Raw genomic sequence first — 14,614 nt, 5'->3', positions numbered from 1 at the left:
AATTTTATCTAAACAGGCTATCCAACATAAAGCATCACCCTGAATAGAGCAGACATTCCTAACGTGGGAATTAGAATACTGGGAGGCAATCTGACCATAAATGAATCTCACAGAAAAGACACCCTCCAAGATTCTCATCTATATACAATGTGTAATTAAGTCAACCAAATTGATCTTAAAGAAACTGCACCTTCTAACTAACTCCCATCTAGCCAAATAAAGGAAGCAACCACGCTCGTCACTTTCTCACTGGCAACACAAAAGAACGAAAGATAATAAGAAAAGTGCGGCCCAGTGCATGAGGCTCCCGCCATTGAGGGGTCGGGAGGGCTAGATGTACGCAGCCTTATCCCTGCTTTGCAGAGAGGCTTTTTCAATAACTTGAACCCGTGACCACCACGTCACAATGGAGCAACCTTACAGTTGTGAACTCAAATAATCAGGCCACGCCAAATATCCTTTAAAAAAACCCTTATCCATTGGCCACCCTTTACCTAGCTAACAGGTGTTTTTTCTGCAAAAATTACAACCAAGGTTTCCACACTGAACACTAACAGCTGTTTTCCTGCAAAACTTACTACCAAGGTTTCCACACAATGACCGTGGCCTATTGGTAAATCCAATTACGCCATGTTTCACGACAACAATGCAAACTTACAGTCGGCTGGAATCAAAGTATTGTTCTTGAGACTATTTGGGGCTGTTTGGATACACGGATTTTAGAATCTAGGTTTTAGTTTGAAAACAGTGTCAAAGAAGGTTCATGATCAGGCTGCTGCATGCTGCCATACAGCGTTTCTTGGATTTTTTTAAAGTAAAAATCCATGTTTTAGAAATCTCTCCTCTCCCCATCATAAGATTTCTAAAACCTGGAAACATGGGACAATCTCCTGCTCTCTTGCTATCGGAAAAAAGGGCGAGAAATCAGAAAACGACGGCTGGTCTCCTTTTTCTCATCTCCCATTCATGATTCTGATGAAATCCAAGATTGTAAAATCCTTGTACCCAAACGGCCCCTTATGCTATCATGTATTCCAAGTTCTTCAAAAAACACATACGGTAGCTTCAATAAGGGAGTTCATCGTGAACCTTAATGGTGCGTTTGGATTGCCGGAATCAGGAATCGGTATCGCCTTCACATTCCAATCCTATTCCAATTCCCCCTCGTAAACGGAATGAATATTCTGATTCTAGTGTTTGGGTAAGGATTTGGATTCAACAAGGGAATTAGTAGTGATTCCACTTCCAACGTTTGGTAATGTTCGGAGCAACATTGGAATGGAATCAAATTTTTAATAAATTTTCCATTATATCGTCAATCAACAAGATTTTTTTTTTGTTTTTTTGCTAAGCTTCAATAAGACTTATCTTACTAAACTCCAAACATTATTCTTAAAATTTGAAATCCAAGCATCAGGGCAACTTGGATATAATAGCAATACAAAATGAAAGGTATTCAATGTAAAAAAGAAAAAAAGGAAAAAAAATAATGGGATCAACTTATGAAAGCCAAAATCAAACTAGACATAAAATGCAGCTGCTATTATCAAAACATGAACTAAATTTTCTTTTTCTTTTCATAAGTTGAATCTGAAGCTACAAGTGTATAAATAAACCAAAAGACAAAGAAACCAAAAGAAATGTGCAAATAAGCCAAAGAACCTCAACAAAGCATCCAATATTTAACGAAAACAGTGACAACAATATTTTTTAGCAAACTAACTTGGAATCTATGTTATCTGCAAGTTTCAAAACAACAATAATATTGATCTCATCAAGTACATGGCCGCCAACGGCATCTGATGAAAAATCAAGTTCACGGTCGCCAACTGCATCTGATGGAAAATCAAGTTCGTGGCATCAGTAGCAACCAATTCGGAAATATCAAGAAATCAATTTGATTCAATGAACAACTGTTTTCTTAATTTTGCTTTGCCTTTTTCATCAGTCATAATTTTGCAGGTTCTTAATCTGAATATTCTTGAGGCGATTTCCCATTTCCAGCATCCATCTCTTACCATGGGCACTGGCATCGAAATTTAGGAATTCCAACAGACTAAATCTCTCTCAAACATTCCATCAAACACTCAATGTGCAAAAAATAAATCATCACATTTTGTGCAAGAGAGGAATGGGAATTTCCAACAACAGCATTCCAAGCAGTCCTAAATCTGTATACATGGCCATGAATCTGCTTACCGAAGTCCAGGTATGCAAGGTCAGTGCAGGCTTTCAGCACCAAGGGAATGTAAACTTGTTGGAAAGAACATGATCTCTATTAAGGGCCCTACCCGTGAGAGGTTTGTCTAACAACATGCTCTCCCCTGTTCTAGTTAGCGGCTCTGCTAAAATGGAGGGTACCGAAACATACCTTGGAACATCTAGACTTTGCCCTCAACCATGTGCTGAAACAGAGAGGAGAAGGTAAGAGAGGAGAGGAGTGGAGAGGGGAGGGGAGGGGAGGAGAGGGGAGGAGAGGGGAGGGGAGTAGTGGTGAGGAGAGGAGAGGAGAGGAGAGGAACGACAGTCGTGTGATGCATGAGAAGGGCGCGTCTTTTTTATTTTGATTCTGGGAATCAGAATACCACCTCCTTAGGTGGGAAACAATACGCCCCATTTTTTCCACCTTTATTTCCGCTTGGCATCAAAACCCGTTACCCATTCCTCTTCGCAAAACAACCCAAACGCCCGAATCCAATAAAAAGGAATCCAATACCGATTCTTGTTTCCGATACCCGCAATCCAAACGCACCCTAAGGGTGTGTGTGGATTACAGGAATCAGGAATAGTATGGAAATCAAATTCCAATCCTATTCTGAGTTTCCCTCGTAAAGGGAATGTGAATTCCACCGTTCAAAAAAAAAAAGGAGAAGAAGAAAAGAGGAATGTTAATTCCAATTGTAGTGTTTGGGTAAGCATGTGAAAAGAACGAATCGGTATTGACATCTCTGTAACTGAGCTTTAGAAGGTAGAATAGGAAACCCTGAGACAAACCAACAGTGAGACGAGGCCGGGGCGGGGGAGGACACACGTGAACTCATACCATCTGCGTTTGGTGGTCCGACTGAATACGCTTACCAAAATGTAGTTCTCCTACTGCTTGCTATAGAGGAATGTTGATCATAATTTAGCAGTCATTGTACATAGTATAATAAAAAGAGAAAAACATGCATACCTCTTGTCCCTAAGACATGGTGGACATACCCTTCATTCACGAAAGGCTTGGATGAATTCCTCTTGAAACCCAAATCTCAAGACTGCATGGTTTCTTCTTCATCTACCTCTCTTGGCACTTCATTGAACATGTACTGATTCTGATACTCCATCAAATACTGTGTTGATCTCTTCACGTCAAGAAACAACTGGTACACCCTGCTTATATCTTCCACCTCTACCAGCTTCCCCTTGCGCTTCTGACAAGCCAGTGAGGCTGTCGTTATCAAGTGAATGGCATACCTCAAATGTCTCTACACCAACCCGTATTAATAGATCCTTCGCATCCTCCGACATTTCCACTTCTTCCTCTTGGGACCTGATGTCAAGAATCTTACGGATCTCGTCCTTGGTGTAAGGCTGTGTTGAGATGATGAGCAAGCGATCGAGAAAAATCGATTGGGATCCCGTGTGGTGATTTGTAATTTGTGCCTTGAATTGTCGTGATTCCTCTATTAGTAGCAACGACCAGGATTGGTGCCATATCGTTCTCTAATGCACGGTTTAGAAAAGAAAAGCATTCAATGTCAAGCATGTGCACCTCGTCAATGAATAGGACACCAGGAACTATTTCAGCCTTTCCTTCCTCCCTCCACTCCGCTACCTTTGTATCGATATGCTCCCTCACTTCAGCACGAATTTCACCTGTATCGCCAGTGAAGAGAGCTAGAAATCTCTGCATTCTGAAAATTGAAGTCAATTAGGATCCGATAGAACAAGGCAAAGAATTATTGTAAAATGTGCCACTGACACTCGTAGAAACATGGCATTACATTATCAAAGACTCATTTACAGTGGACAAAATATGAGACAAAAATCTCATTCTACCGAAACTGTGGTGCATGAGTTTATGAGGACTTTGGGCAAGCTTATAAGAACTTTAAGTGCTGGGCATTGTTAAAAACAAATATAAAGCCACAAGCATGTCACAATCTGCACATGAAGTCATTTCAGCTGAGAGCGCTAATGGGAACTTCAGCAAATGGGCACAGGGCACCTATTTCAGGTGTGAAGCGCAAATGCACCAATTTGTCCACACCCAACGATAGAAACAGTTCCATGTGTATACAGCCCCGACCTCGAATGCTGGTCATCCACACAGGCCCTTTGATTATCAAAAACAAAAGCATTTGCCACTTCACTAGCCCTGAATTGTGTACCATTACAAATTACAAGGCTTTATTATGTATGTGAATAGATGTCATCAGGAAAGAGTAACTTTAGTTGGCCTATTATAGACATGAATTAGATTTCCACTTTGTTGTGCTGTAACTATTTTTTGAAAGGTACTACAAAAGGTAAAGGTTCTACTGAGTCCGGGGCTGTTGGGAGCGGGAAACGGAGAGAGTACGCCCGAGTCAGCTGTTGTACTGTAACTATTGTCTTGCCTATCATCAAGCTTTTAGGTTTCAGTTTCAGTATGTATTTGTCGCAACAGAAATGGAAACATGTCGTTTTCTGATGAAAAATTCGATGAAAATCCTGTAAAATTACGTAAATGTATGGAAATATATGCAAATGATAGACATTTAAGATTAAATTTCAGCAATTGTTAGACTAAGAGCAAATACACAACAAAAAACCATTACCAAGTATGGTTTGACAACATCAAACACCTAATGACATTCGCGATAAGCCTATCATTACCTTGTTGCAAAGCATGCTACTAAAATGTAATACATAAAGAAAATAAAGAGGTTGAAGCGAAACAGAGCTGAACTGTTAGAAAATGTAATACATTAAGAAAACTCCCAGCGTCAATCGTTGACTCGCCCAAGGCAGATCCCTTTTACCTTGGCTGAGTTCTCGTATGAGTCCAAGTTTTGCCTTACCAAGTCAATCAAAACTCCTTTAGCTCGTCCAAGGAGACTCTTTTACCATAATCAAGTTCTCATCCGACTATAAGTTTTGAAACACTAGACCATATTAGAATTTTGACTTTGCAAAAATTATCATCCCCATGAATCCATTCACACTGAACATTAGCCAATCACTGACCCAGTTAAAACAGTACCATCAAGTTCTATGGTTGTGTCTCCTGAATTACAAAAGGAGTTCAAGATACTAAATAAGGCAATAAATAAATTCTGGAACAACAAATGGAATGACAAATCTACAGATGTTTTCAGGTAACATCATCAGCTAGATAACATTTTGGAATTTCAAAAATCAAACCACTTTGATATTTCATTCTTCTCGATCTCAAAAAGTAGGGATTCCTCGGCTAAGCAGTATGAAAAACCCCCATCATTTCAGTCGTTCAAAACCATGTCTATGAAAAATGTTGTACATCAAGGTTTGTTTTATAAAGGTTTGTTTTATAAACCAAACAAACAGCCCTATCATAACACTTACAAATCTTGATGACAACATCATATTAATGAGGATGTGCATCTTCATTTGTTTTTCAAATGATAATCAGTAGTGCTTACTAACAGCCTGTTTGTTTTAGATTATGACAACCGATTGTGGAGTCCCCAACTGATTATTGGACTCAAATTAAGTGCAATTTTAGGTCCAATAATCGGTTGGCGACTCCACAATCTGTTGGCATAATCTAAAACAAACAGGGCCTAAAAAATTAGACCGAAGCAGATAACAATATGGGCAGTCCTTCTGCCGCTAACTTCTGTTTGACAAACACCTTCTCTGACATGACTATCTACCAACTCTTTGGTTTATCTTGGAACATGTGAAACATTACAACTCTAGTCAGCTTCACTATCTCATCTATGATATTTGCTATAATTCAGGGGCAGGGGATCTGCCTAGTTGCCCTAACAGTTGCATTTGAAGAGTTGCCCTCTCTACTGGAAAATAAAAATGCGGAAGAGTTGCCCTCTTAAAGTTAACTTCCTCTTTAAGATGCCACCTTTGGTAAGAGGTGTTCTTGTTCCTATCTCACTCATTCTTGATCCAATCTCACTCAGAGTCTTTGATGCCAATGAGACCACAGAACACCTTAACCACTTCCTCCCTTGTCATTCTGAAATACCTCTGACCACTCGCAGGACCAATCTTTTCAAAGTTAAGCTTGATAGTGTTGATCAAGGAGACATCACCATCTTGCCACTACTCTTCCATTTTACCTTTTACATTTGAATACTTTATTCAACTCAGTGGAGATCTTGAACTGATACAACCCCAATGTTACTTCTCACTAAGGCCCATTTAATAGTTGATGATTTCATCTCTACAATATGCGTCCAGCTTGTTCTGGTTTTACTGTAGACTAGTCGTATGTATGTTCATTCAAAATTCCAACAAGAATCACTCAAGCTGGTATTTCCAAAGCTAGTTGGCCTTCATCACCAAATGAAACTGTTCATCATGTGCCAAAGAGTCTAATAATGTTGGCACAACCCATTTCATTTTGAAATATTGTAGGCTAGAATTCTAAAACCACTTAGGGCATGTTCAGCAACCATTCATTTATGGGATTTCCCCCCTTTTTAGGCGCCGAAAATGAGAAGAGCAAAAATCTCTCGAAAAGGTCGTTCGGCATCTGACCCGTTTCTGCCTGTTTCGCAATGTCACCCTTTTTCGACTAAAAATAAAGCTTCTTTGGAGCGACTCAAAGTCGCTTCCAAAGGTTCTCATTTACCTGTTTCTGCCCGTTTAAGTAGGCGAGAATGAGAAGGCTTACCAACCACGCCCTCAGTTTCCTTGTAATGGATAAATAGACGGTTGGTCAATTCCTCCACTTTTCCACAAATGAAACATGTGATTTCATGTGTCCTAGTTCAAGCCTCTTTCTTTATAAGCATGTCACAAGTGTTCATCTCGTTTGCAGATATAATCTAACACAATGCCTCCACTCCTTGGGAAATGAGTGCACCCAACACCCTCACCCAATAGAGCACCCCTTTCCCAAACAGGACTCTAGAGAATGCTGAACTGAGAATGTACCTTGATGACCCTGATGTAGACTTGTTGTAGATCTACTTGAGAAATGCAAAATTTCAGCAAGAAACAGTCAAGAACAGAAAATTGAGTGCAAAAGCTGCTCACGAACAGTCCAAAACAGCAATTGCAGAACAAAAATAGAGTATAAGCACTAATGAGCTGAAATTGAGCTGAGAATTGATGAAAACAGTAAGTAATGAAGATCAAGAACATGAAATGAAAATTGAAACTGAGATTTTATTTAGATTTTGATACGAAACAGCAAGAAGATACTTAGCTTGGCGATGAACTCGTGCCAAGAAGAAGAAGAGATGGAAGACCTTCAATGTACATGAATTCCTCTCTTAACGTCCTTCAAAGAACTTCTTACAAGCTGGAATTTTTCCCTCCAAGTTAGGGTTTACAATCTCTTCTTCAAAATCAGCTAAAACATCAAAAGTCCCCAAATGAGAGAGACTCTCCCCTATTTATAGGCAATTCCTTCCCTTACATTCAAATCTCACTACAAGGCCCCTCAAACACTCACTAATTAAAAGTATACCTCTATTACAATTGAACCGACAAAACAGGGAAATTACAAAAAATGCCACTTTGGCTTATTGCGATCATGCCCTCACACACTATCCTTACTAGGTCCAGTTACACTTTGACGGTTTGACTGAGACCCGGTCTACATTAGATCCCAAGCCCAAACTCTCGATCAAACTCAGAAATAAATGTGGACCTCCTCGTGAGATTAAAGAAGATTTCTGACTCTATTCAGTCGTATGTAAGATTTTTTTGCAGACCCAATTACACAGTATCCTACTTCCCTCAACTCTCTTACAACTTAATTACCACTCACCTGTAACCTATACAAGGCATGACAAAAGGGCCAGTTACCTACCATAAATTTTCCAAGGCCTAATTCCCTCATCCTTCCCATCCTGTATTTGATACCCGGATTAAACTCAACTATAACTTAAAAGTTAAAAAATTGAATATCATTATTTTTGCAAGTATAATCCCAATTTGTAATGTGTAAAACCTTTGTTACTATCCTCCCTCCCTTGCCATAAGAAACTACCACCACCACCTCGAGAATCTTGGGTAGTGACATAAAATACGCAGTTGATTAAAGAGAATGTTTTTGTCTCTCCTAAAGACAAGTAGCTCTTCTTTCATGAAGGTAACACTTTCAAATTCTCTCCACCACTAATTCCCATGATGACTTGGCTGTGTTTCCTAGCTCCAATAATAAGACAGAGAGCTTTGGGGATTATCATACTTACACCCTGTTATCTCAACCGACACATCTGTCCTATTAGGTTCTACATTTCTACCCGCCAACAAACTTATCCCAAATTCACTCTAAGCCTAGACTCTATCTCACACCTTCTCAATTCTCCCCTCAAGTATCTAACATGTGAAAATAATCTTCAAATTTCTGATTTGCTTCATGCTATCCCATAGAAGTACTAGTGTATCATCTCAAACTATTAGCATGAAATTAGAGTAATAGAACTTTTCACTAAAGAAACCCTCTAGAAAATCCCCTATCTACCACAAATTTTGTGATTTTGCTTGTCTCCTCACCAAAGTAACAATGGAGACATTGTGTCACCTTGTCTAAGCCTTCTTTGAACTTGTCAAGAAACATGTAGGGCTTCCAATGAATGAGATCAAGAAACTTGCAATCAAAATATAAACATCAACCAATGTTACCTGGAACAAGGGCCGCTCTATTACATGGTATCAGACCAAGAAAGCGGTAAATTACTTGTACATGGTACAATAGGGCTATTTGGGTATCTACTCCACTAAGCAATACGCTGGGACATTATTGTACGGACTTCTCCATTATATAATGTAATATTCTATAAGGGTTTCGATTTAGAGGATGTTTCTTTATGCATTCTTATGTTGTCACTGTTTGTTGTATATTTTCCTAACAGTAAAAAGGCTAAAATATGTAGCTTATGACCCACAAAAGCGAGCCTTAGCATGACATTTTTGGCAGTCCGAAACGGAGAGATTAGCATTCTATGAGCCACCTCAACCTTTCCCCACAACCAATCCTCATCCTCAAGTAGTCCAAAACACAGTACACATGGTCACAGGCCTTATTCATATCCACCTTGCATAGATTCCCAATATAAATTTTATATTTCTTGAATATAAGCCTTCAAGAGGCCAAGGAAAGTCCATCTAGGATCAGCACCCCCCCACCCCCCAATGCCAACACCCCATAAAGGCACCTTGAGAAGATGAAACTACCTAATCAAAAGTCCTAATGAAGCCTCACCCAGCCAATAAAACTTTAGCTACGAATTTGTATAAGTTATTGACTAAACTTAAGAGGTCAAAAACCTCCTAAGTCCACAACCCAATGTCTCCGAAGGACCAATTTTTTCTGTCAAGATGCCCATAAGCTCTCGAGCCCCGAAAGGGCACATCTTGCAGCTATTAATGAGCTTGACAACGGGATCTCGATTAAACTCTCCTCGTTTCCTCCGAAGAGCCCCATTCAAAGCTACAAGTATACTAGTGGTCCTCACCAACCATCCTACTAGTGTGAAGGCACACGAAGAAAAAAGGAAAGGAGAAAGAGCACTTAGAAAGATATGAGAAGGGAGAAAAGTACCCAAATAATCCAACATAGGGTTCTAGGAATCCACCTAGAAAACCATGCCATGAATCCACATAGCAAAACAGGGCTGAAGTTCTATTCTTTATTTCTCAATTTCATAATCACAATGTTTACAAGCTAAAACCTAAAGCAAAACTAAAAAGAATCCTACTAGGCTAGAACTAAAGATTTAATCCTATTAGAACTTGGAGTTATGAAACTCCATGCTCCTAACTAAAATCAACAACTATTTAAAACAATCCCATAAAAATTATAGCCCCTTTTGAAATTTTCGTATTGCATGAATGGGGACGTTGGTCCAAAAGAGGATTCATCCCTGTTTGGTCAGATGACCACATGTGCACCTCGGACTTGGTCTTGGTCAGGTTACTCCTGCCGTCATCTATTTAAAAATCAACCACTATTTAAAAACAATCCCCATAAAAAATGCACCACATGTGCACCTTGGACTTAGTCAGATGACTCCTTGCGTCCACCACCACTCAAAAACTAAAAGAGAAAGAGCAGCACATTGTGGCTTGCGCTGATGCGTGCAAAGTGCAAAGTGCATCTGAAGCACCCTTGCACGCATGTCATGCACACACAGGCAAGGCAAGGCAAGCCATTTGAGTTGGCAATGCATACAGAAGAAGGAAGCGATTCTTTGGATCCACAATAAACATGTTCAGTTTCCAACGTGGGACTAAATCCAAGCAGTGTAAAATCCAACCATTCCTTCTTCTTTTTGAATGGCAAAATCCAACAATTCTTCAATATGGAAGATTACAAGGAAACCCCCAAGTGTCTTTTCAAAAACCAAAGAAGACAATGGGTGATTAGGGAAATATTTCCTTTATAAAAGGAAAATTTTAAGTTAAAACTTTTAGTTGGTGTATGTTCATTAGTTCGAAAAGTAAAAATTCTTACAACAACATCCAAAAAAAACCCTACTTGGGTTTCTAGGCATATGCACACATAGTCATTCCAAGACTCATTTTCATAGCTCAACTCAAAGTCCTATACGTCAAGATGAAGCATACTGTTAGCAGTGAACAATAGCCACAAAAAGGTCTTCGCATAAATAAAATTTACTAAATGCCTCAAGAAGTCGACATGTCAAACATTCTTTTATCCAAGACTCATCATAGAAGGTATGTCTCTATATTTGATAATTACAACACAAGAAAAAGGTTGATTATGGGTTCCGAGGAGTGTATCAATGAGGACCAAACTGGTAAGAAAACCAAAAAATATTTAAAATAATGAACAAATCCAAAAGTCCTATGATTATGAGGTAATGTTATTTATAGTACTACCATTAAAATAATGTTATTTCAGTACCAGAGACTGGACGATGGTCCAAAGAGGGTTCTATGGGTACAAAGATGAGGATTTCAATTTTAAAGATTCTATCATGTGCTACATATTCACAAGCATTAAAAAAATGAGTAGCTGATGAAGTCCCAAAACATTTGCTTAGATCATGTAGTAATATGTCCATAAAATCCATATAAAATGATGCATCACATGCGACTCAAAAACCAGCATGTTTCACATACACTACACTGATAGCTTTTTTTTTGTTTCACATCCAAACACCTCCTGGTTTGGATAACTTTCTTCCTATAACATACAGATCATGACATGGCTATATGCCAAAAGCATAAGATGTAGCACAACTATTGTTATTCCTATCAATTTTAATCACTTCCTCCCCATCATTCATAACCTGAGCCTTGTACATTCCATGGTACTCCTTAGCTTTCTCTTATAAGAGAACTTCTTTCACTACCCATTTCTTTTGTCTTTCTAAAAACACACCAAAAAATGTAGCAGTAGCAGCTGGTAACTAATACCTGCCACTGCTACAGAGAGCCGGTTTCATTGCCCAATTTACCTAATCTATCCTCCTAAAGCCCATTGATTTTTTCTCCAAGATAGCTCTTCCAAAACATAAACTTTTTAATTCAAAAGAAAAAAAGAAAATAAAAAAATGCCTATTTAATAAACAGCACTCTTACCGGAGTAAGTGTAACATACCCTTACAGATTTTTGGACATGGAAACTAAAATTCAATGATAGAATTGGGGTGGGGTTTAAGCAGTTCTACAAACCCTAGGGTAGCTCATTGTCTCTAGGCAGATTTTCATGCCATCAAACCCCACGAAAAACAAATTTTCATATCATCATCTCTAACCTATTGTTTTTAAGATAAAACAGTGAGAAACTCAAATAGTCATGTAAATATCACAGGCGGGGGAAGCGAATTGAAGTTGAAACTGAGAGAGAGAGAGAGAGAGACTGATGCGGGCAACATCCCTTAAACAGATTTTTGGACTTTGTCAAACTAAAATTCAATGATAGAAGTGAGACGGCCTAATTGATTATGAAACATTTATTTCAAACGATACAGCAGCTTATTGTCTCTAAACTGATAATTCAAAACACAAACCAAGAAACAAGAAAGCGATCAGTTGAACCAAAAACCACAAAAAAATCACAATTCTCTGATCATCATCTATAAGCTACTGTCTAAAGAGAACAAAAGGAAGTAATTAAAATGGACAGCCTCTTACGTGCCTGATTGGCTGTAACACAAATAAACAAAAGAAAAGATACAAAAAAAAAAAAAAAGAGGGGAAAAAGGTTGATTTGAGACAACCGGACCTCCTAAAGGTTCAATTTAAGAGGAATCATAACTCTCCTATAACAAAGTTTCCTTTGTTGCTGTAAAATTCTCTTCTTATTCCATTTTTCATTAAAATACACTTCTTAAATACAAGCATAAAGGTAGTGCCGCATCACTACCCCATTAACCCACTAACATAACATACAGGCAATAACCAACACTTACAACCCTAAAAACACATACAACTACATAATAACTACATTACAACTACCCGTTAAGCATAATAAAGGAATAAATAACACCTTCTCCAACATCTTAAGCTTTTGGAGTAATTGGATGTTTCACATGCACATATCACAGACATATAAGTATCAGGTGGGCAAACAAAATTATTTCAAAAATTAAGAAACACACACACACACACAGAGAGAGTGAGAGAAAGAGCAAGCACAAACCTGCTGTTAATAACATCAATCTCATGGAGGGTGACACAATGCACGACCTCCTTCTTCTTCTGCAACTCCCCATCAGGGCACTGTAAGAACTTGGTCTGTGGCCCCACCGCGTCATATTCCCTCGACCTCGCAAAGGACCGCCCTAACTTAGTGATCTTCCCCGACGCCTTATCAATGACAGTAACATCCCCACTCTGTACCTTCTCCTTCCCCAATGCCTCAATCATCTTCGCGCCTAGATCATAAACAGCCTCCATCTCCGTCGTCTTAAGAGTCAGTTTTCCGGTCTTGGACGTGGCTCCGGTAACGGCCGGCCGATCAATTTGGAGCTCCACAACTTCACCTTCGATAACCTCAGTTTCTTCCTGTTGTTGGTAGAGTATGAAAATCAGTACTTTTGGGATTCAGAATATAATCAACAGATGAAAATGAAAATGTTGGTAGAGTATGAAAATCAGCAGATGAAAATGTAATCAACAGAAGCAGTAATCTTGCATGAATGAACTGTAAACAAAACACAACTTTCCAATGTGGGACTAAAGAAACTAACTTCACAGAGGATATGTAGTTTTGATTGAATTACAAGGTGGCTTTTCTTTTAAGTTAACCAGTAAGAAAAGGCTAATGATATTGGCAGTTGGCACTACCATGTTTCGATAATTGCACTAACTCATCTTGTCCTTTATTACTTAAAAGAATTGTCTTAAAAAAAAATGAAAAGACAACCTTAGTTTGTGCAATTATTAAAACATGGCAGTGTCAATATCAGTAACCCTAATAAAATACAAGAATGTCTTCTCTCTTAAAAATGTAAAAAAGAAGAGAAGTAAAAACTACCTTGATTCGAACTCCAATGGCTTTGCGAAAGGCTTGCATTAGGGCTGAAGGGGGTTTCTTGGCCGAGGGATTTAGCCATGCCCATGGCTATGGCGGTTTTTCCGGTGCCAAGCTGGCCCGCGAGTAGGACGGCACGGTCCGCGATTTTGCTATCTTTGATCGTTTGGAGGATGATTCCGGCAGCTTTCCGGGCGGAGGTCTGACCCACCATGCCTTCGGAGGAGGAACGGGGTTCTAGGGTTGAGTCAAACCCTAGCCCTCGGATGTGGGAGTGGGCCCCGATTCGCTCTATTCGTGTTAGGTCTCTTGTTTCTGATAGCTTTAGCGCTGCCATTATTGATGTTGCTGTTGAGGAACTAGAGAGAGAGAGAGAGAGAGAGAGAGAGAGGAGGCGGCAAAAGGAAAGAGGAGGTCTTAAACAGGCGGGGTCTCTATAATTGTGCGAGTGCAAACAAAGTGAGGTCGACCAAACGGGATCGGTTGTATTTATTGAGTTTTTAGAGAAACTAGTTGCAAAGAGAATAATTAGGGAGATACAAGTATTTTTAATCGCAATTCAACATAAACACAAAATTAGGGAGATAGAAGAATTTCTTAAGCCCGTTGTTGTAAGTAATCCGTATTACGATCATGGTTTTAAATTTCGAAATTTCAGATTTCGGTGGAGACCGACACCGAAATCACCCAAAACCGAAACGGTCATTTATTTCGGCCGAAATTTCGATTGCCCGAAATTTAAACCAAAAAACCTTTTTTTATTATTATTTTAATATTTTACCGAAATTTCGGTAATTTCGGCCGAAATTTAATATTGAATAAAATACCATTTTCTTTGTGGTACCGGATTTTGACCGAAATTTCAAAATTTTAAGGTCCGAAACCAAAATTTTAAACCATGATTACGATTTCCTTGGTTGAGCACCCAAATCTCAATCTCAACCGTCCAAATACAAATAAAATCAAAGC

The 14,614-nt window shown here is 39.0% G+C and overlaps 1 pseudogene across 1 annotated transcript; it reads right to left on the bottom strand.

The window, feature by feature from the left end:
* Positions 1–1,656: 1,656 nt before the first annotated feature.
* LOC143862239 (uncharacterized) lies at positions 1,657–14,196 on the bottom strand (annotated as a pseudogene). Its single transcript, XR_013240227.1, has 3 exons — positions 13,649–14,196; positions 12,812–13,176; positions 1,657–3,896 (listed from the first exon to the last, which is right to left on the bottom strand). The product of XR_013240227.1 is annotated as an uncharacterized LOC143862239 (transcript).
* Positions 14,197–14,614: the final 418 nt, after the last annotated feature.

This window comes from Tasmannia lanceolata, unplaced genomic scaffold, assembly GCF_043159265.1.
Source record: "Tasmannia lanceolata isolate RefF3 unplaced genomic scaffold, GAP_Taslan_0.1 ptg000037l, whole genome shotgun sequence".
In the NCBI taxonomy this organism is placed as follows: domain Eukaryota; kingdom Viridiplantae; phylum Streptophyta; class Magnoliopsida; order Canellales; family Winteraceae; genus Tasmannia; species Tasmannia lanceolata.
This window is presented reverse-complemented; position numbering and strand designations above follow the sequence as displayed.